The sequence below is a fragment of the Ornithodoros turicata genome, chromosome 4, assembly GCF_037126465.1.
Source record: "Ornithodoros turicata isolate Travis chromosome 4, ASM3712646v1, whole genome shotgun sequence".
Lineage (NCBI taxonomy): Eukaryota > Metazoa > Arthropoda > Arachnida > Ixodida > Argasidae > Ornithodoros > Ornithodoros turicata.
Window position 1 is genome coordinate 17542330 of NC_088204.1, and position 24363 is coordinate 17566692.

The 24363-nt window shown below is 45.9% G+C and overlaps 1 protein-coding gene across 3 annotated transcripts in view; it reads left to right on the top strand.

Annotated features, from left to right (window-relative positions):
• LOC135391209 (uncharacterized) overlaps nucleotides 1–24363 on the top strand; it is a 147620-nt gene that overhangs the window by 26530 nt on the left and 96727 nt on the right. The gene's annotated exons all lie outside the window — the stretch shown is intronic.

The window sequence follows — 24363 nt, forward strand, 5'->3', positions numbered from 1 at the left end:
ATGCCACGACGCGGACCCGGTGCTTTCAGCCATGGTCCGTAGCGTTTCACGAGCGCTGTGCGGAGGATGCCTGCTAGGCACGATAACCCCCGTCCCGTCGAAATGTGATAGCCATCCCGTGAAAGCATCCCCTCTTTCACCTCCTTGTTCCTGGTAAAGACCTTGTGCTGGAAAAGATATTTGAACATATATACGGAATGTTTTTGCAAACAGCACTTCACAAAGACAGCAATACAAATAAACCGGAATTCCTGGTAGGCATGTGCCAGTACTTCGTACGCATTTTATTTTCGGAAAAATTGCGCGATAAAAAGCAACTGGAAACTAGCTTTGTGATACTTGAATTACAAACAGGTACCGCATCAAGACCATCAACTGTTTGTAATTCAAGCACCACAAAGGTAGCCCCAGTTACTTTTTGTCGCACTGTTTTTCCAAAATTAACGAGCATTATAAAATACCTGCCATGACCACCAGGAAGTTCCAGAGTTAGCGTTCGAGAAGCGACTACTCACGTCAATGCTCAACACCGTAGCGTCACCGGCACGGACAGCTGGAATCGTGCGCAGCATCGCGTTATATCCCTGAATTGTGCCAGAAAGTTCAGGCCGCCTTGTCTGTGGCATCAGCTTATACAGGAATATATGCTCCGCGTAGCCTTTCGCCACCTCAACGGTATCCTGTGAAAGAAGACCATTCATGGAAATGAATCTTCCCTGGCGTGTCAGAGGAAATGGGTTTTAGCAGCACAGAGATTGAAATCGTTGCAATCTGTACTTACTGAGACTTCCCGCAAAACAGCTGCGGCACTCTTCCCATCCTGGATATCGTTGCCACCGATATACATGACGATCCAGTCTACTGCTAGGTGCAGTCGATGGATTTTTTCTCTCAGACGGGCCGCTGTAGCTCCGGGATAGCTAAAAGTGACGATTTCCACGTCAGAGTCTACGAACAGCCTGTCGCGCGTCATAAACTTCAGCTGGCTACTGCCAACCAACGCGCCTTTCATCGTTTACGTTTCTCTGGGATCACAATGCGTTGTGCGGCGAACTGCAAAGTCAGTTGATCTCCGAAGAAGCTGCAAGGGAGAACCATGCGTGCGTCTGTGGCGTGCGCGAGACGCAGTTGGCGCCGTTGCGTAGTCCTCCTCTCCACAGCTGTCTGGTCGTCTGCTCGCTGAGGTCGACGCGACCACCAAGCCTTTGGCAGCCCGCTCGTGCAGACGCGGATGTTATGTGACGGGGCCCACACAACAAACCCATCGCATGCAAAAATATAAATAAAATCAAATGCGTTTGTGGTGTTTTGCACATTGGTTTAGGGCCTTATGGACCAGCAAAACCAAATATAGTGGGATGACCGTGAGGGTGGGGACGTTTGCCACAAGATTTCGCGGCACGCTACCCAAACCCGGATTTATTTGTCATGAGCATTCTGCATGTATTCCTAAGAATCCTTCGCTGTAGTGGGACGATCATATGTTTAAACACTAAAAACAACAAATTATTTATCGAGCGGTCAAAAGCTTCCTTTTATGAACTGTATATGCACTGCGGAAAGGATGGAAATTCGCCTGCGATCTCTGACGGTGAAAATGAAATCATAGTTCGATTGCCGCGGAAATAAACACTTTCTTTTATTTTTGAATCGGATAGTCCGCAATTGATGCAAACTACACTATGATAAACAGTCGCGTCCGAAATATCGAATATTCAGACAAACAATTCAACACGTCAGCCTGAACAGACTGGAAGACAGGTTGCTTTATCTTGGAATTATGAAATTTTTATCGTGGTTGAGGAAGGCCCGGCTAGCATTAAACCCCATAAAAAAGTAACAACAATACAGTGAAGGAAGTAACAAATCGATACCTGCCGTCTGCACGCACACTGTATCACGAAATTGGCCAAATCCGGCGGCCATTTACTCAAAATCGCCGCCAAAATTTTGGCACGATTTTCGGGTATGTTATGGAGCTATCCTTCCCGAGAACACAGAAAGAAAATTGGAATGGACAAATGGGACTGGTCATCGGGCCCGCTGCGAGCCTGGGGAACACTTAGAGCAGAGGTGGGTTTGGATAGGGCCTCAGTATAGAAATATTGGTGTATGGGCAGGGCACGGGCCTAAAAATCGGGCCCATGCAGTGCTCTACCCCTTCTCAAGAGGCAACTACAGTGCCAAAATGCGCATGACCTGTGCATACGTGCACTGTTTGGTTTGTTTGATAGCTGAAGAAACTCGGGACGGGGGACAAGACAGCCGTTTCTATAGAAAAGCGCTATCACGCATTTTGTTTTCCCAAATGTTCGCGTAAGCCAGACGGACACTTGGTAGTTCGACGAAATGGGCACTTGGACCGTATGACGTGCAACCCATTATTTGAGGGTGAAATCCATACCCGACCCCTAAATCCTCTGACAAGACCCGCCACCCGCGCTCTACCAGAAAATGAAATCCACACCCAACCGGACCCGACCAGCAGGGGCTGCGGCGCCTTTGTTTACTTATTATTTGGTATGATCTTTTCTCTTCGTTGTTGTTGCTGTAGCCGTTGCTTGTTCGTGGCCGACCCGCCAGCAGTGCTTGTGCCAAAAACGCTGCCCGCAACAGTCTCGCTACCCGCGCGGGTGTCAATAATATCACCCGCAACCGACCCGCTACCCGCGGGAAACTCCAAACCGGGATCCGCACCGCAGGATAGAGCGTGTCGTGCAGAACCCTGCCTGCACTACGCCTGAAAACTCCGCACTTCGGCTTTCCTCTTGATCAGCGTCTCACTCTGCTTCACGGAGAGAGCGGTGTCGTGTGTACGCGGTTGCTCCTCTCTGGCTTTGTTGAAGGACGCTCCTTCTGCTGTTCAAACGCGCCCACCACGCCTGTGGGCCCCAACGTGTGTGAGTGCATGTGTGTGGAATTTTGAGTAGCAAGCCGTAGCCATCTGGCTGACATCTCCTAACCCCTATGTAGAAGAAGAACCGAGACCCGACACAAACATTCAGCTGTCGAGTCTCATGAAGTCTGTTGACGTACATGCCGCACCATGTGTTGTCGAATCCGAACCTGGCACGGGCACGTGCGAAAAACGTAAAGCCCGGCCCGACAAGGCCCGCGCAATGCTCTAAAGGGGAGTGCGAAACCCTATCGAAATTTGCTAGCAGTCCTGTGCGAGCGCACCGGCCTTGAGTTCTACTATGAAATAATGGGAGCGCTTTCACGACACCAATCGACAGCAACGAACGTCATGGTTCAACAGCGTAAGTGTCACTGGCAAGAAAAGCAGGGATGTTTTGCAACGGGATGTTGCAGTGTCATATGACCGTCGACAACCCCGCGTCCTTTCTGGATACTGCTGCCTCTGACAAAAATCGCTATTCAGCTCAACTGGAGTCCCCCGATACTCTCAGGGACACGTGATCCTGTGACACCACGAAAACTGAAAACTACGATTACTATATCACGAATAGACACCTCCACGGACAGTCTCTGCGTATCGGGTGAAAAGCTTTAGCCCGCTGCTACCGATCAGAGCAATCTTCATCCACGAGAAAGCGAGGTGGTAACGGCGGTACGCGACAGTCACACGGCATGTTCGAGAAATGCCAGTAAAACGTAAACAGCAAACGCGAGACAACGAAATCCACCGCGCAAAAGCAAATCGGGGAAAGGAGAAAATCTAAAAATAAAGGAAACACAACCCAGCTCATAGGTCTCCGCCTGTCACGTGGGCTTGTCGTGTCCTCCAATCAGAGACGCGATGGACTTCTTACAAAGTCGGAGGAGTGAGGGCCCTCCTCACTCCTCCGACTTGTGGCGCCATCTATCGCAGAAAAAAGTTCATTTTTGAGTTGAGACGTATGTGATATGTCCTCTTAATAGGCAGTTTTAGCACACCGTTCGTAAGGTTATCGTGCCTACCGGAACCAATCGCAGTCGTGTGTGACTCAGAATCTTGTCCACTGATTGGTTCCGGTAGATACGGTTCGACGCAAGCCACGTTATCAACGGTTTCCTAAAACTCTCTAATACCTGCTCGGTACACGACATGGTGGCAGCGGTGTAGCAACACCGGCGACAGCGGGCATCTACTGTGAAGGGCCTATGACTATGACTACCTACGACCTTTTCTGTCTATGGAGAGGAACGCATGAACGTTCATTCTAGTGTTGTGAAGTGGGAGCGAACATGACAGCAAACAGAAGGCCGCTGCCTCGGCTGCCCAGGCGATTGGTAGGAACGCCCTCGTAACGTCACACTGTTGTCTCATGACGTCGGGCATACGTTTCTGTGCCCGGAAATTTCAAATCGCGTGGATTCCAGTGCTTTGCGGTGCCGAAACTAAACGCGTATATATCACGCAAAGTAACGCAGAACCGCGATAAAGTATAAAATGCACTAATGCTTTCCAACAAAAATTTCCGATTCGATCCGTCAAGAGCGAACAACTTCTGGTAGAACACTAATCGCTCTTGATTAACGGGAAACAACAAAATCCCCAACGCTATGTGCACTCGGCACTTCCTAGCTGTGGTCAATGCTAAGCGTTTATGTAGCCTGTCCCGTTGCCGAACACGTCGGCACGCCATAGCCCATAGTTTATTTCCTGGCAGTTTATCCTCCCTCGATTACCCTGCACGCGCATATAACACTGTTAGCATGCAGCGAGCCAACACGTGTTCCGTATGTTAGGTTAGGCTATGTATATGTTTAGATGTTATATGGTGTCGATGTTATACGACGTGTTCTGCCACCATCGACGTGGGACGCCGGGCATATTTCTCACTCTCGTAATTAATGGGGTCTGTGAACCGCTCTCTTCCTAGAAAGGAGGTTTTGAGAGAGAGAGCCATCCTTATGAGACGACGAAAGATAGAAAGCTCTCTTCGTGGCAGCACTACTGTCGCCTTACGTGACTCGACTAAATACTCTTGTTGATGGAAATGATGTGCTCTTCTCTCACACACTATCTGAGCTGTGTGACTTCTCATATCTGATGTTGGCCGGCTGCTCTGCACGCGGACTATGATGCGTTGCACGGTATTCGAGGGTGATAGCGTGAGAGCTAGTGCACTAACGTCGTCTTTTCCGGAAACTTGTAAGAAATTATTGACAAAAACTTGGTTATTTTGAGTTATTTTGACAAAAATTGCCCCACTGTTCTCCATTTCGTATATGATTCTGTGCGATAATTGGACAAACTTACCTTTTTTTACGCCCACAGTGTTGCATACGGGGCTTCTTCCTTGCAACGACAGCAAGGGCGTGATGTTACACCTTTTCAGTTGGAAACAATGTAAAGGTTTCTATCGATCAAACAGAGCTTCCCGGGGCAAAGAGCGAATGTCATTGACGGTTACTTCACGGCAGGTGACATTGCTGACTGTGACACGCAATTGTATAAATAAGTTACTGCGGACTCTGTTGAAACATTTTGCTTCGTAATTTTAGGCATCGTATAGCCAGGGCCAGCAATACAGGGGGAGAGGGGCGAGTAAGGCCCCGCACAACCCTAGCACCGGCCCTGCGTATAGTTGACTATGGAACGGAACAAGAATCATGCTCTAGTCTTTGTTTGTACGCAAGCTCTTGTGTGGGAGGGGTGAAGTGGAGAAGTAATGGCAGAAGGGCAAGGGTGCAGGCCAGCTGGTACATGGCGAAAAAATGGAACCCGAGAAAGGGACAGTCTCTCCTCTGTCCCTTTCTCGGTTTCCATTTTTTCGTGAAGTGGAGAGAAGGTACATACACATGTGCAATAGCGCCTGTCGATAATTTTTTTTTACCTGAAACATGCCTGTCATCTTATCAGTTTTCTCTTTAACGCGCCTCTCACCAGTCTCTTCTTCTCTCCTTTACTGGATTGGGGTACACCCAAAACCCCTTAGCTCGGAAATGTAAACACATGTGATCGAAGGATTGATATACAGGGTGTTTTCTCTAACGTCTCCAGAAATTGTATTTAAAGCGAGCGATAAAAGAGAAACGAGCGCTACTTTTCAGCTACTTGACTAAGAAACAGGTGCTACTAGTGAATCAGTACCTGTTTCTTACTCAAGTAGCAGAAAAGTAGCACTTCCTTTCCTTTTATCGCTCGGTTTAAATATAATTTCTGGACACGTTAGAGGAAACATCCTGTATATGCAGTAAATCTCTCTCTCTCTTTTGAGAGAAGCCAACTTTGACCACTCAGCGAAATTAAACTGTTGACTCAATTGAGATAGGCGACGACGGATCAGCAGAGATACAGATGAAAACCTCATAAATACGTATAGGTACTGACTTGGAGTGTGTTTATTCCTTCTTATACGAAGCGGTGCGTGAGAAGTAATTTAAGCTTTCGGCAACTCCTAAAAACGCCCTTATTTCTTCGCTATATTCTCGCTTTCTGTTTTATGTATCTCGGTGGGACCCCTGGGAGTTCGGGCGCCCCCCCTCTTGATAAATAGGAACGTCGGGATCGGGACACATCCGCACTCCCTGGTTCTTCACAGAGGTACCAATGTGGGAGGAGGAGGGATAGTCGTGATGAATTGTAAAGAGTGCGGCTAATTTTCGAAGAAATATGTCTTGTGTCGTTTTCTCTTTTCTTTTTTTTTTTTTTTGTTGAATGAGCGCGAGGTGCAAGAGGACTTTTTGGCTTTCCTTGGCGCACTTGCTAAGTAATTTATTACCTTGCCATTTTTTTCTGTTTTTCCTCTCTCTCTCTCTCTCTCGCTTTTTGTGGTTGCGTGAGCTGATGGCGAATCTTCATGCCCAGAGGGGAGTGAGGTGAAGAAAGATGGCGCACTTCCGCACTTTTAAGTCACATGAGTTGTGGCACAGCTGAGACTTCTATGTTGAGGGGTGTAGAAAAAATGGTCGTCCCGTGCATCATTTCCTTTTGCACGGTTGGCAGGTCCTATAGATGCGTTGAAAAGTACTGAGGCCTGGACAGTGGAAAACGTTTCCGTTCTAGAGTCCTTTCTTCTGCCTTCCATACCTAAGTTTCTGCCATAACACTTGAGTTGCACTGGCGACAGTCCCGGGAGTGTGTGCATCAGGTGAAGAAGTAGTTCCCTTTTCACTAGTTTGGTAGGTGGGAAGGGGGTTTCAATCTGATAGTAGCAGAATTCGTCGAGTGGCGCGTTCAATTTCTACCCTGTGTTGCTTTCTCGCAACACAGTCCAATTCCGTTGGACACTATTGTGGAAAACGTCACAATTCTAATTAATAAATCTTATTAGTTGTTTTTCTGGAAACCATGGGCCACCGTCCTAGCGTGAGGCCACGTCCATCTGCCCGCTAGGACATTCCATCACCGCTGGTCAGGACTCATGTAGAGGAACTCCACCTCCTCTACAATGTCATCCTGGTTTCTTCGTGCACGCGTATAGGAATCTCAGTATGATTGATTGATTGATTTGGAAAAGAAAAAAATGGAGATGCTAGTCTCAAGCCATTCGGGACTGGCTACTCCAGGACGCGTTATTCAGAAAAGAAAGGGAAACTACACAAATCTACAGGGTGTTCCAGAAAACGTGTCATTGAATTATAATTAAAAAACTACACCACCTAGAGTCATGCGGTCAACGGTATTTGTTCTTACTGGGTTTTTGCCACCTCCTCACGTGAATGTCGTGTAACGTAAGTTTAATTATGTAAATTTTTGCGAGCTCAAGTCGGAAATTTGCCTAGTAAAGGTCACTTTTTTACCCCACCAATGTGAAGAGCGTGTCTAATTTACTCAAATTAATGATAATTGACAGGGATATTCAGGAGCTATCCCATCGGAAAAAAATAGCCGAACATCATGCTTTACGGAGGTCGCACAGAATAGCGCACGATGAATTTTTCAGCGCAATCTGTGTCAGTCTGACGAAAGGAGGTTGGAAACCCAGCCCACCTCGGCATCGCAGAAAGAGATAACGCAGGCATGGCTTATCACATCCGACTTTTGCTGGGATAATGCTTTCCCTCTCCCAATTTTAGGAACTGTCACTTTTGCTACTATCACTCTGTGGGCTGGCTTCGGAACCTCCTTTCGTCGGACTGCGAGCGATTGCGCTCCGAAAGACATCGCGCGTTATCGTACGGTGTTCCGAAAAGCATGATATTGGCGATTTTTTACGATGGGATAGCTCGTGAATATCACTGTCAATTATCATGAATTTGAGTGAATTCGGCACGCTCTTCATATTGGTGGGGTAAAAAAGTGACCTTCCCTTGGCAAATTTCTGAGTTCAGTTTGCAAATATTTTCATAATTAAACTTGGGGTACATGACATTAACATTACAAGGTGGCAAAAACCTAACAAGAACAAATCCCGTTGACCACATGATTGTAGGTGGCGTAGTTTTTTTATTATAATTCAATGACACGTTTTCTGGGACACCCTGTATATACACTTTGAAACGGAATAGAAACGGGTTATTCAGAAAAGAAAGGGAAACTAAGGGAAAGGGAATCTCAGTATGATACGAAAAGTGTGTCAGTATGCACTGGTTACGACGCTGTTGTGTTACGACGCTTTTTCTTTTTTCTTTTTTTTTAGTGATAGCTTTCTGCACACACAGCAGACGACAACATCGGCCCTGTCGTCTGCAAAGGAATATCCTGTGACTGTGCCGTCGGACATTCCCCATGGCTAGATGAGCACGAAAAGACATGGCGTTGAGTGCTCACGTGGCAGTAGAAAGATATGACGTTTTGCGCATCTTCCGCTGGAATATTCTGGGGACTGTCGTTCGTGTGAGTACGCGGTATAAAGCTACTGAATGCATTTCATTCAAATCCTCATATATATATTCATATATACCAAATGCAAATCATATATCTCCGGTGTTGCCTCCAACCCGAACGGTGCACCGACCTCGTTCCCACAGCATGTCTTCATCAGCTCCGTGCCATCTCATCCTTGCCACAGATAATGACAAAGGGAGTCGACAACCGGACATCACTGGTTAATATCTATCTATCTATCTATCGCGTTTCCCTCTCTGGATGGGATCCAAATTCGGTGCAAGCACCTCACTCTCCAACGCGCCACGCGCGTTGCCTCTGGCAGCTCTCTGTCGCTTTCGAAGCTACTATTTGCATGCTGCGACGCGTGGCCTCCTAATTTAGCTGAGCACGCCAATTTCGACCTGCCCGTCAACGGTTACCAGCACCGAGGACAACACAAAGCAGGCACAGGGTGATTTTTGAATATTCGATTTATGTATTCTGAGTGAATCGCAGGATATCGACAAGCTTACAGTTCGGTCAATACAGAGGACTAATAACATTAGAGACGATGAAGCCTTCTGACGAGCACCTCTTCTGATTGGAAGGGGGAGGCTGAAGTAATTAGGTCAGTTGTCAACCCTGAGCACTGGACCCGAAACTGCCAAGGACACAGGAACAGCCATTTGCAACGTTGCGGACACGTATGGGCGCTTTACCCAATCAGAGTCTTTCGCCTTTTGTTGCTCTAGCGCAGAAGGGTCGGGAATGTACTCCACACGCCTTTCAAATATAGACGTAGTAGGCATATTTATTCCAGGCTCGTCGCAGCGCGGCTTGAGACATGCCAGCTGGACGGGGTACCCCCTTAATGTAGACGCTACGGCTCATCTGCAGCGAGGCGTCGTCCTGGCCTTGCCAGACGGCCCCTTTTTGGGCCACACTCGTGTATAGAGCTTACTCCGCACACAAACAAGCGTGTCGTCCGTTGAGCCAGCAGGTTCCTTGGATTTGCTCTGGACGAAGTCGAGAAACTGCGGTTCTTGCGTTTCTTCCCCCCCCCCCCTCTCTGGTCCCAACGACCCTTTCGACGTGTTGATGTTAAATGTGAATGGCTGATGTTCAGGGCTGTCGTAATGCAGTGCGAGGTAACGACTGGGAGGTGAAGGGTTCGAATCCAACGACCGGTTATTCTGTCTGAGGTTTTCCGGTGCACTTTGCAGACAGAGGTCGCCACAGTTTCCCAGAAGCCGGCCCAGGACACATACTAGCACTTCCATTCCCACTTCCTTCTACGCACTCTCCATCTGTCCATGTCTGTGCCATGCTCATAACTACAGTTGTTCCGCACTGCTAACGAGGCATTCAAAATCTGTTATTCCTTGTGCGCACGTGACCGCATTGCGTCATGTGTTGCTGAGTAAGCAGATTGCCGTCTTTAAGTGAGGCAACTTAAGCGTGTGCCCAGTCTCTTATGATGTTGCTACTATACTTGTTACTCATCTGCTTACTCATGCGTGGTTCCTGGCAATCTAACAGACCGGGTCGTTGTTATACAGCAGTTACGTATTCATGACTGTAAACAACGATCATGACGTCATTCGTTCTTGGGGGCCTCCTCCTCGTTGGAGCGTAATCGGAAGCCTTCGCTAATTTGTGCTTATAAACCTCATATTCAATGTCATTAAGTCAAATGCACGCCAGCGTTAGAAGTCGCAAAGTCAGAGTCGTGTATTCAAAACTCCGTACAGAAAACAAAAACAAAAAATATATATGTATATATATATATATATAAATATATAAATAAATAATAATAGTAAGGCTGTTCCGCAGGAGCTAAGCGGTTGTTGACGGCTCTACATTCTTTACCAACACCATTTCTGACCTTCCTAAAAAAGGAAACGGACCAATGTCCCATGCCCGCTCGTCCATTTCAGATTGCACCGGTTACGTCCGTACAATTTGCGCGCTGTGATGTCATCCGTTCAGCACGGCCGCCGTAACGCTAAAAGTAGAAAGCTATTTTATAACTGCGTGCCACGTTCAGCACGGTTTTGCTTTGATACGTATACTCACATTGCGTTTCGCTTGGGAGAACGCTGTAATTCTCGTCACACGTCCGAGTCACGCTCTGTCCTGCCGCTAGGTGAACTCACGCTCATCGGACTTGCGTGACGGAATTGCTCCCCCTTGCACGCGCCCCGATCGATACGTGCCAGAGCTTGGCATTGTTTTGGTGTGCGCTGGCTGCTTTCATGGCGTTCATTATTTGTGCTCACGCATCAGCACTGCGGTACAGCGCGGCAGTTTATGGTTGCATTGCGGTGTTTTGTACTCAGACCTGTACAAAGGTGACGTGTCGCATTAGTCACGAAGAGTGTACGGAGCGTCATTTGTCATGTGGATTAGATAGGTTGATGTATTTTAGTGTACAGTGCCACTGTGCCAGTGGGTTACAAATGCCACTACAAAGTAAAAAACACACACACAGAAAAACCTGAAGTGCCGTTGTCTTCTGTTTTGACGGTGCAACAGGGATCAGGGATAGACGTGCGCAGAAAATTGGCGCTCACTTCCCCTTTAAATTTGTGTGACGAGAAGACCGGAAAGTAACCGTGAAGCGAGACGTTGACGTATTATCATATTCGTTAACAAGAGAGCACGTACCTGTGGATTGAGGATATCGGACGACAACTGGTAGAAAACGATCCGGTGCTTTCGACTGGTTTCGTCCTACACGCTAAGAGGGAGACAGAGTGCGAGAAAAAGTCAGTAAAAAGTTAGTAAATGCGTGGAAGTTTATGTGCCAGGTCAGGTCAGACCAGGGGACCAAAATGGGGAGTTATTGTAATCTAGAGGAGGTATTCCACGATCTGTACCATTCTGGTCCTCACGCATTTCATTTCCTGGGTTTTCTTGTTGTACTAATGGTCGATAAAAAAAGAAGGCAGATGTACTGTTCCTTCGAAATGACTTCGTGAGAGGTCGCAAAATCGATGCCGGGGTCGAGCACCTTTCTCTCCATATAGCACCCACCGACAGGAAGCGATACAGCTGCATTCAATCAACCAATATTTTATTTAATGTAATGAATACACAAAGTCAAATGTGGGACTGCAAGGGCAGGCCTATGATGCAGTCCCAAATAAATACAAGGTTCCAAAACAGGGATAACATACAGTAGCACATCTTGTGTGTGTATACGGGGGGGGGGGATAATTTAACAACTACCTCTGTCAAAAAGGCAGAAGAGTAAAAGAGAAAGAACAACAGCTAAATATCAAAACAGTTAGGCTCATTCATACCAAGGAAATCAAGCAAATGCGAAAAAATGAATAAAAGAAAACGCCCGGCAGCCCTACAAGCGTGACGTCAGAGCTGCAAGCGGAGGCGTGAAGACAGCTGACGTTAAAATATACACACCGATCGCCTCGCTCGTGAAAAAAGAAAGAAATGCGGTGATGCCGGTATCTGCATTTACGGGCCACCATTTCCAGTTGCAAGCAAAACCTGGCCCGGCCCGTTTTAGCAGGACGCTGCTGCGTTTATTTTAGTTATGTCTACATTGCGAGCGACGGAAATTCTGCAGCCAATCTGCAAGTCAACCGGAGGCCGATTCGAAGGTCGGCCAAGGCCTCCTCTCCTCATTTGCATGCGTCTGGTTACACCAGCATTCAGTGCCCTCTTTGATTCTAAAAATGCGTCGCTCACTTGTCGCTCTCTCGCTCACCTATACGACGTCGAGTCGTAAATATAGCCACTGTAAACGCTGTTGATAGTGGATGCAACGCGAGATGCGGAATGTAGGGGGCTCTTATTCTGTTTTCTTTTTTCTGTTTCTGGTTTACTTATTTTTAATTTTTTTTTCAGCGGTATATTGGATCAGGCATGCGCAGCGTCGAGTTTTTGTGGCCATATGTTTCTCTCTCTCTCTCTCTTTCTGAACATACTTGGAAATTCCCAAGGACGCCGCATGGCGTTACAGTACGGAATGTGGCAAGATAAGACAGGTGAATTTATTCGGTTGCATTTTAAAAAGGTCTTGAAACGCAAGAAAGTATGGATATCTGTCCTCCAGAGAGGTTAGTTGCCTGTCAGCCATGTAGAGTTGTCTACAACGACGAGAACGACTCGAAAATCGTTTGAGCTTCATAAACTACAGTTGATATGGTCATTTTCGGAGTTCCCATATCGATCGCGAACGGCGGCTACTTACCGAGTCCGGTACACTCTCTGCCGGCTTCAACATGTTCGAGTCTGTCCTGTCCACTTCGTTAGGTCCTTTCTGTTAGGTTCGTTAGGTTCTTTCCTCTTATCCTATTAGCTTCCTAGCTCACTGTCGTATAAGCTTTTGTCCTCCCCGAGCTGCGCTTCGCAACCTGCCATCATTTTATGTAAATAGATTCTGGATTACGCATACTCCGGTAGAGTGGGAAAAGTCATGTACAGTTGTATAGAGCAGACAGTTGAAAAACGGCCATGAAGCTTCCTAAAATTTATAATTATTTATTTTAATTTATTTTTAATTTAATTAACTTTTAAATTTAAGTTTATTTAAATTAAGTTAAATTTATTCCAATTAAATTTTATTTATTTATTTAATTTAATTTATTATTTATTACAAGCTTTCGCGTGGTGGTCCACGCTTCATCAGCGTGGTCCACCACGTGAAAGCTTGTGATAAATTTCAGGAAGCTTCATTGTCGTTTTTCAGTTGTCTGGATAGATTCTGCCAACATATGATCGTAAGTATACGCTGTCAAATGTTTCTCGATTCCGAGGTCCTGTGACATTTTTTTTTCTCCTCTCCGTGCGTCCTTAAAAAAGGGTGCAACAATGTGTTTGTCGTACAACAACTATCTGTTTCGTCTTACCTCTCGTCTATTTTTGATTTTATATTTTCACTTAGTTCATGTCGCGCTTTTCTTTTTAGCAAGATATTGCTGGCTGTTTGTTGCACGTTGCAGTGTGCCGTCTGATGCTGCACGTGTGCGCTAATATAGGCCCCGTGTGGCCGTTCTTCATGGCTAATAAAATAATATTATTATTATTATTATCAGCTGTCTTCCTGGTGCTTCTTAGAACCCAAAGAAATGCATTCCTCACGTATATACCAGTATAGCTTGCTTGTTCATCCTTGTTTGTCCCTGATTCATACCGTTTGGCTTTCCTTTCCTCCTTTTTTTTTTTTCTGTGTTCTAATAAATATGTCCCCCCTTGAACAATGAGAGAACTCGATGTTCTGAGGCTGGAACAACATACAAGGGACAAATACGTACAAAGCCTCAAATGCCTAAGAAATTAACGATGAAAGGTGGAAGTCACTGAAAAGGTTAGCCAGCTGTGGGAGTCGAACCCACGTCTTCTGGATTGCCGGTCTTCTATCTTTCATGTCCCCCCTTCCCTCCCTCATTCATGTTTCGTCGCGCACTACGGGAATCGGGTCAAGAAACCCATGGCGGCTACACAATACGCGTATATCCGAGACCTTGATTGTGGACGCACGTAATGGAGCACTTAATGAACTGCAAGGTTGGAACTCTCATCCGAGCTCCACGTGGAGCCCGTGGCCCACGCACAATACTACCCGTCTCGGTCCCTTAATGAGGGTTGCCTTAATTACTACCCGTGAATTCCTCTCATCCCTCTGGGCGCTCCCAATGAAGATGGAGCTCTGTTGGAGTGACAACAGCAGGAGAAAAACGTCTATTGGATTCTGCTCCTGATGCGTGGTCGCAGTTCGGCTTAGTGTTAGTTACTGGACGTTGTACTATCCTGCTGCGATTTGTGTAACGTAGAGGAAAGATTTCTTGAGGTTCGTAGACAGGAGGATAGAAGTTTTTGCACGTGCGTGAGAGCCGGAGTTCTCCTTGGTGCGCTCAAGAGAGCTCTGGGTAGTATTGATTGACTGATTGATTGATTGTATAACTCTGTAAGTGACCCAAGGAATTATTTTAAGTAAGCTATACTGAGCTAATACTAATTACGGCAAACATACGACTTACTTTTTCGGTCATTAAATTATGAAATTCGATACCTACCATCATTATATCATCCGAAGACACGCACACACACGTTTCGGAGGCCTTTGGAGAATCATCTGTTTTCTCAACTTAGTTCCCTGCTTATCATGTTATGTTTGGGTGTTCTATTTGGAATTGTTTTTGTTTCTACTGCCTGCTCTGTTCCACTAATATTCGATGGATATGAATTTTCAGTGCTATAGCTATCATTTCAGTGCAGTATGAAATAGCTATGAATGCACTGTTAAAAGCCCGTCTGAATTTTAGCAGTCCTTCTACTTTTATTCTTGTCCTTGCCGTCTCTCTCTCTTTGGAGACCGGAATCACAACTCAACGTTTTCGCGCTCTTCTCTGTCCTGCTTTATGTACAGCGCATTCCGGGTGTTTCTCCCAGCCACCGCCGTCCATGCACCCGTTAGGTGGCGCCCCCGAAAAGGCCCTCAACTGTATCGGACACGCGGTATGCACGAGGCCGTGTCAGCTTGTCAACAACGCTGACAGTGCGTTGGCCTCTCGCGGTTGAGACGAAAGCGGCCGCGACAAATCGCCTCTCGGGTTTCAGACTTCCGCTGCTCTGTGGCGGGCGTGAGACACTCATACTTCGGCATGTTTGCAGTTCGTGAGAAGATAGCGGACCAGTTTCAACCCGCGATCAACTTCCGTCCTCCAGTTGTCTTAAAAGAGGTCGGGGTGGTGCAGAGCGGCTGAGACTTGAAAAGCCGCGTGCTGGTGGCAGATAGAGTCACTAAATAAGCGTCGCTTCAGAGTATCGACACTGAGTTCCAAGAGCGAGCATGCGCCATTGTTTCCGTGCTACGGTAGCCACGCGCACTTCACTTTAGGGCACGATGTCATCTATCGCGCGCGGGTGAAATATTCCTTTCTCTTGCAAGCAGCTCATCAATAATAATAATTGGGGATTGACGTCAGCGGCTCATCAAGGTTGACTGTCTTGAGCTCACCATGACATCCTTGGGACGCTCTGGTGGACAATGCATGGATTATCGTACAACAATCATACACGCTTCTCCGTCCCACAGCGAGCATAATGTTAGCCGTCTTTGATCCTCAACTGAGGATGGTACCAGTGCGGTGCGGAAACAAGATGGCGCCCCTGCTCTCCCTTCGACCTCAGTGTCGATACTCTGAAGCGAAGCTTATTTAGTGACTCTAGTAGCAAACCGTCTGCGTGTGGCCAAATTGAGGCGAACAGCCGAACAGTGCCCATGATGCACGGCACTCCTTGTAAAAAAAGAGAGAGAGAGAGCTGAGATGGAAATTTTAGTCCATTTGTGGGCTAGATGAATTCCACCAACCATTAGGTAAATGAATGAGACTATAGGTGCTTATTTGGGGGACTGATTTGCAAGTGTCTGTTTGCAGCGATGGGAAGTAAATTGCAGGTGTGGGGACTAAAATGGAAAATAATTTAGTCTAGGGAACTAGAACTGTAATTATATACTCCGTAACTCGGTCCCTTTCCCCCCCTCTATCTTAGAGTGTAAACCCTAAAGCGATCCCGGATTCGTTCCACTGTCCCACTCGTCTGTCGTTCCAGTGGTCTTACTGTTAAGGATTTTTGTTTTGTTTTTTGCTTGTAAAATTCGGGACACGATTTGTTTGACGACACTTTAGTACCCATTTGAGTTCCCAGTGAGATAGGGTCTGATTGAAACACGCTTCTTATTTTATTTTTTATTTTTCAATCAGCAAACACAGTTCATTCATGACTCTAGAACTTTTTGTTAGGGCTTTCCCTTCCACATCAAGAAAAATTCTTATCTGAATTATTTTTTGCGGAAATTGAAAATATTGAGGCTCTATACTTCCATGCACGTGAACCCACTGTTGCGAACTCTGTATTGCGTTAGCCTTCGTCTATCCTAATTTTTCTTCTTTTTATACATTCACTAAGTGTTCTTTCGTTGAATCCCCATTTTTTACTTCGTGTTAGCGCCGCGAAGCAACTGTAGCTATGAGCGGCGTGCAGATGGAGAGGGGACACCAGGAAGGGGTGGGGGACAGTGGGGTTAGTATGCGTCCTGGGCTCACTTCAAGGGGAACTGTGCACACATTCGTCTGGAAAGCCTGCCGGAAAACCCCAGACAGCCGGTGCGGGGATTCCAACCCGCGTCCTCGGCGTGGAAAGCCGCCACCCTACGCCATTGACTTAATAATTGTTCTGCCGAAGATGACATTTCGGCGTACCATACAGCCAATAAGCAAATGCTCCCGTACCCATGCCGTATACACAACGAGCTGCCGTCGATGTGAAAGCACGGTGCTCGATTACGACGCCACGTGCGAGCAGATAATGTTCCCGTGGTATTCGGCTCTCTAATGATCCGCCTGCAACGAAATGGGTTCGTCGATAACCGAGCCGCCCATCAGCAATGACGCGCCGATTGAATTCATGGGCACCGCTTTCGAGATCCGTGTCCTAGTTGTATACATCACAAGTTCGAGCCGTTCTGCAGGTCTGCGGTCTTCGCGATCGCGGTGGGTGGGGTGACGTAGGGGTGAAACGATCGTGGGAATGCGCGCGAGTGCATTCGTCCGCTGGCGAGTCACAGCCGCCATTTTGGGACAGTAACATGTTGCTGTCACATCTTGCATACCTTGGCTTTGTTATGAGATGGAACGTATCCATAATTAGTCGAATCCGAATCCAAGGAAGGTTCTGCGAATCCACGAATCTGGAATCTTTCGAATCCTTCCTTTAAAAAAGAGTTTAAAAATCTATTGGAACAAACACCTCTAATGAAAAGTGTTTTGAAGCAGAATATCTTTGTGGAATGAAAAAACTAATGAAATAATACTTCACTTTCAGGGGAAGACATACGCGAATACTCTTCTTAAATATAATTTATTTGACATTTTGTTCTTCGACTACAGGAAATACATACATTCTCATGTCTGAATTGTTCCCATAAAACTAAGAAACAATAAAAAAAATCAAAAGCAAACTATGCTGCTTTTAAACTTGTAATGTAAGAGGGGGGGATATACGAGTATATGTTTATTAAGAAAAAAGAAAGGTCAGCCAGACGGAGGCCGGCTGGCTATTCCAAAAAAGGGAAAGGGGAAGAAAAGGAAAAGAAAAATGAAGTACACAAAACTAAAACTGAAAAATCACACACACGGTCACACAATCACAAGGCGTTGTAAGGGTGAGAGTGACGTGGCGTTGTGAGAGTTCCTGCCTGAACTCTTTCAGTCCAGAGCAATGTAAACAAGAAAACATCCGCCGGCCAATCAGGCTTTCGGCCGACTCCGCAAGGCGCCAATTTTAAAAAGAAACAAAGAAACGTGGTTGGTGGATCCGAAAGATTCGATTCGCTGTTTTGGGCACTGGAATTCGGATTCCAGAATCTCGAATCCCGACCTAGGATGCGCGGATTCGGTTGGCACATCCCTAGTCTTGATAATAGGCAGCGTCATTCTACGATGAGGGAACGCAAAATCTGATGCCCCATTATAACAAGTGCCCCAGTGCAAATAAAACATTTCCAAACAAGTCTTCCTGTTTTTCTTTAATAGCGAATCGAAACATACTTTCTGGGTACAACCTCGTATTTACGTGTCTTGGAGCGGAGTGTGGTTCCGATTTACAGCGTGGATGTCGGATAAAACTAATTATACCGAGATCGAAATAAGTTTCAAAACGACACATAGAAAGAACAACCGCGTTGTTTACAACCAGTTTGGTCATTGATCGTGGGTGCTGCCATTTTTATTTTTATGGTTACATCTAATGTTGACGTTTGTAACTATGGGCGACTCCGAGAATGAATTGCTTCCGCCTGGCACGGCTATCTTCTCTGGACCGATATGTTGTATACAGCAGCCCTGTGCGCTGAAGTTGGATGATGTTCGTTCCGGTAAAGGAGTCGTAGTGAATGTGTCTCTCGTTATGAAGTTAGTTATCTATCATTCTGTAAATTGAACAATGCGCTTCGTGTGGTTCCGTAATGTTCATACGTGATCCCTATAGTGCACGTGCCAATCCATGTCGTTTTTTATGGGGCAGTTGAACTGCAACGCCAATTTTCATTTTCTGACAATACTCGCATACTAAATACAGCCTTTAAAAACTAATTTAAGAAATTCCCCAAGACATACACCCATTCATTGACTACTCATGTTTACACAGGTGCCACGGTTATAGTGAGCCAGCTCCAGAAAAGTAATAAAAAAAAGGGAAAATGGACGGGCTGCTAAACGGCACTTTGGAAGGCTATGCATCATTTAAGGAGCCGACATTTGGAGACTTGGCGCCAGTGCAACGCTTGCTATTCTTAGCGCTTGCGTCCGACGCTCGGTTTTCCCGAGTTGTGGGGCTCTGGCGGGCAGCAGCAACTCGCGTGCTCGGCGTGGTTGGCGAGCCAATACGTCCGACAGAGAAAGGGGTAGCTAAATATAACGAATTCCCATGAGAAGAAAAGAATGTCTGGAAGACTCTGTAGCCTATCTTTATGCGCTTATGTATCGAACTTTATACCGTTTATTTTATTGTTTCTTTCGATGACCCGCCCCAGCGTAGGAGAGGAGGGGTGGCATTGTGTTCCGTTTTAGAGGAGGGATAACCGTTAGGCCTCCATCTTGGCTATCGGCTAGTTTCCTGTCAGTCTCTTTCATAAGTTCTTGTAGTCGACTTGTGGCAGTGACGCAATAGAGCTACAAAAAAAGTAATCCCAATAACAATAAGCGTGGCAGGAGATTGGACAGTTGCAGGTAACAACGATCCCGGCCTTGAGGAGGGACTAGGTTCGAGTCCTGGCGTCAGCACCTTTTCCCTTAGTTGTTTGACTTCAAAGAACCCGGCCTCGCGTTTGTCGAATCGCCAAGAGTGACCTTTATGCTACGTGCACTGCGCACACAGCACCCTCCCCTGAGGAGAGAAGTGAAGCAGTTTTGCGTAACAGAAGTTCTTTCCAGTTGGTCGCCAACAGAGTGACGTCACTTCCTGGTGTACATCGTCTGCTCTTTTTTTTTTTTTTTTTTCGCTGGGCTTGGATGGGACTAAGCTCTGATGTTCCAGGTTTCGGCATCAGTGCTTTCGATTATGAATGAAGTTACATTTCTCGATATGCTGTTCCATGCTAGCGGTGCTGTATACATAACATCGTTACAGTAGTCGATACCTTTTTTTTTTTTTTTTGGTATGGTAGTGCGGATCGCGATACTTTTTTTATCGGTATCGGAGAAAAGTATTTCCGTTACAAATTTATGGTAACGCGATCTCTGTATCGTTACCGATACCTTTTTAGTGCCCCACTCTTCCCTCACCGACAATATTTCTTACTATTATTCATTGTCACTGGTCCGCCTAGCCCTTGACAAGAAGCCTGTAGACACGCCTACGTGCTCGGTAACGGGAATCATACCAAACACATGTTCACTTTTAACCATACTGCGCTCAACAAGAGAAGTGAGGTCAACGAACAGAGGTCAAGTCCTTGACAGTGCACACTGGGGGGGGGGGGGGGGTGTATTTATTAAAACAAAGGGGAAAAAGGAAAGGTCAGCCAAACGGGCGCCGGCTTGCTATTCCGCCAAAAAAGAAAGAAAATAAATCAAAGAAGAATAAAAGAAATAAGTAAGAAAAGAATTAGGAAATACCACTGCTAAGCTACGGTGTCGCACTGAGTCACGCTCATATTACTGTGGTATTAACTTTGGATAGGTTTCCTTGGTCATTGGCAAGGTCACCGGCCTCCAGGGTATGTGTGGGTTAATTAATTGTCATATTGGCCTCTGTGAGCTGCCGGAGAGACCACGGCGTGCCAGGATGGCTATCGATAAAAGCAATGCAAAGTGTCCGAGCTATATAACAAATATGCTGTCTTTTTACTGCAGAACTGTCTTCTACCAATTTGTTATTACAGTCAACCCTCGATTTATGAATTCCCTCGTTTTATGAACAGGAGCACGAGGAACCAAACTCTTTACATGCATTTTCCGTTTCCGTTCCTCGTTTTATGAACCTCGATATCCGAATAATGAATGGAATTTCTGAGAACCAACTAGGAGTTGCCCAGCGTTTTTGCCCTCAATTTATCAACGGGTGGTTCCGAGGTCAACAGAAATGTTCAAATGGATTATTCCGTGGTCTTATGAATGATGCCGGAACGGACGAATCTTTTTTTCGGGTATTGCACCCTTGGTTTTTAACCCCTCGAGATTCGAACAACAAACGGGTTTTCTGGGGACGCATTAGGGACGACCAAGTGTATAGCAGAAGGCCTGGTCGAAAGCAACATTACACAATATATTGCATTATAAACACAATTCCAACTCACAAATACTGTTTCGTCAGCCGATAGTACTGACTTAACGGAATTTCCGATTTATAAATCCCTCGATTTATGAACGATTTTTCCGGGAACTGAGGGTGTTCATAAATCGAGGGTTGACTGTATGCAAATGGGGTGTTTCACGTAAGGGAGACTTCTTTTCAGAATATTTTATTAACATAATTATATAGTTACACGAGTAACTGCCCAGATTACGCTTTGCTTTTAACTGACACAGTAAAAACGTTAATGTTCCACGTGCAAACTACTGTTACAAATATGTCAAACTGCTCAAATATGTACAATCTACTTCTATGTTGCATCCTTTTCGTATTCCAACAAAAGTATCGGCCATAGTATCACGTTACCTTTTTTAGTTGCGGTAACGGCACTCTGTTACTTTAAGAAAGAAGCATCGATATCGGTATTTCGATACTTTTTACTCAAATAATGAGTATCCGTATCGCGATACCATGTTTCGGTAACGGGCACAACACGACCTGCTAGTCACTCGCTGTAAAGATAGTCTGTTTTTGGTTCTTCCGATCCTCCGCCGCTGTCTCCGGACGCGTGCGTCCTACCGATAGAAGCCGGCGATAAGTACGTAACTAGTCCACCGGGAGGGCACACACTGGTTCTTCCGTCGAGAAGGTAGGCGTCGCGCTGTCCAAACATTGCGCAGTCCACTTAGTATGGGCCCAGAGGGCGCCCTCGCTCACTGCCACCAGTGCCACCCGTGGTGGCAAGGATAAGTTAGTGCCAGCATTTATTTCAGTCATTTCACAGTTTCCTGTAGTTATTTCAGCAAGCGTTGTATATATATTCACTGAGGGGTCGAACACACGACAGAATTCAAGCGACGACGTGTGATATCGCCATCTACGCTTGTAGAATATGCCGGAAAACTTTTCCTCCGCCCGCCACCAGGGAAGAAAACCGGCGCCAGTGTCGCCGTACCAAATGCATCGAACGACAAAAAAAAAAAAAAAAAGCAATAAGTTTAAAGCATCGTGCGGGGGCAGATTCCATCATGTCACATCCCCCCTCCCCCTTCCAAGCATGAAAGAATCACACCTTGTCCCGATCCGTAGGCCCCGTAATGGGAGAATGGTTTCTTTCTCATCAATTCATTATGGTGCGTTTTTCCCCAGAGTCGGGCCGGTCACTTATTTATGGCTCCACATCCTTTGCCCTTCCCCTCTTTTCGCTTCCATAATGGATCCGGGCAGTTCATTTACAGCATACGGTCCGTTTTTCATTTTCCGTCACCAACCCCGATTTTTTTTTTTCCTTTTTTGTCTACATCAATTAGTGAGAAAGCCTGCAAGCTGGCGATATCTCTATATGGCGTTACAGTGTTACGTGGACAGGACTGGCATAAAAGCCGCGGGCAGTCACGAATTGCTCTCGCGACATTATTTTTACCTAGACGAGAGGCGCGTGCATGTACGCTGCTCAAATATATTAGATGTTATGTCGTCTAATGCAGTCGCAATTAGAGCGGATTATGCAGAACGTATAGTATAATCCTAGGATGACTTTACAAAGGCTGCATCAAGACGTATAGGCGGAAAGGGACTCTCGCTGGTTATTAATGCTAAGCTTCTTTAAAATGGGGAACGTGGCGGTGTGACGTCATCGCTCTTGTTTACAGGTATTGGTGCAAATTACGCTTTTCCGGAGTCAGAACTGTAGCTTCAAAACCGCAGATGACCCACCACATCATCATCCGATTTTTATGTGTGTGTGTGTCAAAACCGTAGGAGTTAGCGCTCTTTATTGCAACAGGAATCAGCAGCAAGAACGACAGAAATGAAAGGCACTCTCTATTCTATTCATAAATTTTTCTTTCTGTACTATGATCTTTAAAATTCGGTAGTTTGCAGTCGCATCTGTGAACTGATATTGTGCAGTCTCCGTGTATACTCTCATATGTGATACTTGTAGCTTATAAATATTTCTGCAAAATATTGGAGCCCTGGTCATAAACTGTGTTTTACATCCCAGACAGAAGACGTCTGAACCTCAAAGCGTCATTGAAAAAAAAAAAAAAAAAGAAGAAAAAGACAAAAGGAAGAAACAACGAACTTTTGTTCCAAAATTCAGTGAGGACCATGGATATATAGCTGCCCCACTTTCTGCTAGCGGAGTTTGATATGGTTCGAAAGTAATAAAGCTGGACTGCCAAGGTTAAAAGTGAGCATTTTACGTGTGGTGGCCGCGACGAAGAACTCTTTTCGATAGAGCGACGGCAATTGCAATGGGAACTGACGGCGGGCAATTTATTTGGAGACTCTAACCATGTTCGAACGTCTGTGGCACAACCTTATATTTCGTTGGTTGGAGTCGCTTTCTCGAGGTAGATTCCGTTATTTACGTGGACTTACGTGGTTCCCCCGTTTGTTGTCATTGGGGATAAGTTATTACGCCAATTTGAGGAAGTAACTGGCGTTTGTTTCCATGCCAGTGCAGTGATTTAATTCCCTGCTCCGAAGCTATACCACGTCGATGTGTCGTGCTGATGCTGTATTTCTCAGAATATATTATGGCAGAGCCGTGAACTAAAAGAGAGTCCGGCCATTAGTGGGACATGCCTTTGCCTGAAGCTCCACCCACTTTTTCAGCTGTCTGACCAAGACGTCTTGAGGTATATACGGGACACTATCGATGAAGTTCCAGACTTGTGCCCGTTCTCCAAAAATGTAATTGATTACCGTTACAAATTACTCGACTCAACATGTAATTGAGTAACGAGTATAAAAGTAACGCGTTACTCGGGCCGTTACTTTCAATTCATGCAAAAATTTCCACACCCTCTGTGCTTTGAAAACAAAGAAAAACCCAAACTTCCAAGTGATTGGCACAGCTGAAATAACGCGAAAGACCCGCGCGCGAGAAGTAGCAACGATATTTTTTCCGCTTACTACAGTAGAATGCCCCAACAAAGACACAGTAAATTTCTCACAGAGCATTGTTATTTTGAGTCAGACTGTACTTCAAAAGTAACTGATTACTCGGTTAATTACTGAGTAATTGATTACTCAAAATTGCAATCTAGTTACCTGAAAAATTACTTGTATAAAAATGTAATTGATTACTCGGAAAATTACTCAAAGTAATTGGTTACAAGTAACGGAATTACTTGTAACGCGTTACGTACAAGTCTGCAATCAACCTATGCTCACTACCTATCCCCTTATCCCACATGGGCAGCGCCATTTTGGATGGTGATTGGATTGGATAGGATAGGAGCCGCCTCCCTTTAGGCTGCATGATATCCGGACTCCCTTTTTTTATACAGAGCCAGAGCTCTACTGACTGATCGCCATCTGTCGGCATGAAA